We start from the raw sequence: 2,753 nt of genomic DNA, 5'->3' as shown, positions 1-2,753 counted from the left end.
AGCTGTACTGTGTATTATGTGTATAACTGTACTGTGTAGTATGTGTATAGCTGTACTGTGTATTATGTGTATAGCTGTACTGTGTATTATGTGTATAGCTGTACTGTGTATTATGTGTATAGCTGTACTGTGTATTATGTGTATAGCTGTACTGTGTATTATGTGTATAGCTGTACTGTGTATTATGTGTATAGCTGTACTGTGTATTATGTGTATAGCTGTACTGTGTATTAGTTATATACTCAAACATACACAGTATTTATATCATTCAACCCGGACCTAGAGATGAGTCACCAAAACAACTGACGGTACGGACCAGTCCATCGCCCGGCTAGCTCAGTCGGTAGAGCACGAGACTCTTAATCGCGGGGTCGTGGGTTCGAGCCCCACGTTGGGCGTCAATATTTTTTTAAGCCTGAAGAGTCAAATGTTCGTGAGGTAATATAACATTATAGTAAGTTTGGTTAGGTTAGGTGAAGTGCTCTCCCCCACCCATGTTCCCCTCTCATCTCCCGCACTCTCCTCCCTTCCTTCCTCCCTCACCCCTCATTCATTCCATCTTTTCTCCACCTCACTCCGTCCCCTCCACCCCATACACTACCACCACATCCACTACCCCTCCACCCCATACACTACCCCCACCCCATACACTACCCTCCACCCCATACACTACCCTCCACCCCATACACTACCCCTCCACCCCATACACTACTCTCTCCACCCCATACACTACCCCTCCACCCATACACTACCCTCCACCCCATACACTACCCTCCACCCCATACACACTACCCCTCCACCCCATACACCCTCCACCCCATACACTACCCTCCACCCATACACTCCTCCACCCCATACACTACCCTCCACCCATACACCACCTCCACCCCATACACTACCCTCCACCCATACACTCACCCTCCCACCCCATACACTACCACCACACACACTACCCTCCACCCCATACACTACCCTCCACCCATACACTCCTCCACCCCACATACACTACCCCTCCCACCCCATACACTCCACCCTCCACCCCATACACTACCCTCCACCCCATACACTACCCTCCACCCCATACACTACCCCCACCCCATACACTACCCTCCACCCCATACACTACCCCTCCACCCCATACACTACCCTCCACCCCATACACTACCCCTCCACCCCATACACCTCCACCCCATACACTCCTCTACTACCCTCCACCCCATACACTACCCTCCCACCCCATACACTACCCCTCCACCCCATACACTTCCACCCTCCACTACCTCCACCCCATACACCTACCCCTCCACCCCATACACTACCCTCCCACCCATACACTACCCTCCACCCCATACACTACCCTCCACCCCATACACTACCCTCCACCCCATACACTACCCCTCCACCCTACACTACCCTCCACCCCATACACTACCCCCTCCACCCCATACACCACCTCCTCCACCCCATACACTACCCTCCACCCCATACACTACCCTCCACCCATACACTACCTCCACCCATACACTACCTCCACCCCATACACTACCTCCACCCCATACACTCACCCTTCCACCCCATACACTACCCCTCCACCCCATACACTACCTCCACCCTACACTACCTCCACCCTATACACCACCCCTCCACCCCACCACCTCCTCCACCCCATACACTACCCCTCCACCCCATACACTACCCCACCCCATACACTACCCCCTCCACCCCATACACTACCCTCCACCCCATACACTACCCCTCCACCCCATACACTACCCTCCCACCCCATACACTATCCTCCACCCCATACACCACCCCTCCACCACATACACTACCCTCCACCCCATACACTACCCCTCCACCCCATACACTACCCTTCCACCCCATACACTCACCTCTCCACCCCATACACTACCCCTCCACCCTATACACTACCCCTCCACCCTATACACTACCCTCCACCCCATACACTACCCTCCACCCCATACACTACCCTCCACCCCATACACTCACCCTCCACCCTATACACTACCCTCCACCCCATACACTACCCTCCACCCCATACACTACCCTCCACCCCATACACACCACCCTCCACCCCATACACTACCTCCACCCCATACACTACCTCCACCCCATACACTACCCCTCCACCCCATACACTCCCTCCACCCCATACAGTACCTCCACCCCATACACACTACCCCTCCACCCCATACACTACCCCTTCCACCCATACACCACCCTCCACCCCATACACTACCCCTCCACCCCATACACCACCCTCCACCCCATACACCACCTCCCTCCACCCCATCACTCACCCTCCACCCCACATACCTCCACTCCACCCCTCCACCCAACATCTCCACCATACACCCCTCCACCCCATACACTACCCTCCACCCCATACTACCCTCCACCCCTACACTACCTCCACCCCATACATACCCTCCACCCATACACTACCCTCCACCCCATACACTACCCTCCACCCCATACACTACCCCTCCCCATACATTACCTCCACCCCATACACTACCCTCCTCCACCTACACTACCCCCACAGGGCCCCACACTGCCAAGTCTAAACTTATCTTCTAAAGACGTCTGCAGATCCTTGAGGCCGTATTAAACGTACAGCCTCGCTACGCAGTCCTGGGAGGGGGGGGAGGGGTGAGGGTGGGGCAGGGGGGTGAGGGGTGGGGGTGGGGGAGGGGAAGGGGTGAGGGGAGGAGGTGGGGGGGTGGGGTGAG

General features: G+C 55.6%; 1 non-coding gene across 1 annotated transcript; it reads left to right on the top strand.

Annotated features, from left to right (window-relative positions):
- Positions 1-325: 325 nt before the first annotated feature.
- Trnak-cuu lies at positions 326-398 on the top strand. Its single transcript has one exon. It is a non-coding gene; the product is annotated as a tRNA-Lys (tRNA).
- Positions 399-2,753: the final 2,355 nt, after the last annotated feature.

Source organism: Homarus americanus, unplaced genomic scaffold (assembly GCF_018991925.1).
Source record: "Homarus americanus isolate GMGI-L3 unplaced genomic scaffold, GMGI_Hamer_2.0 scaffold25795, whole genome shotgun sequence".
NCBI classification, from domain to species: Eukaryota; Metazoa; Arthropoda; class Malacostraca; order Decapoda; family Nephropidae; genus Homarus; species Homarus americanus.
Note: the sequence above shows the minus strand (reverse complement) of the source record. Positions and strands in the feature narration are given on the sequence as shown.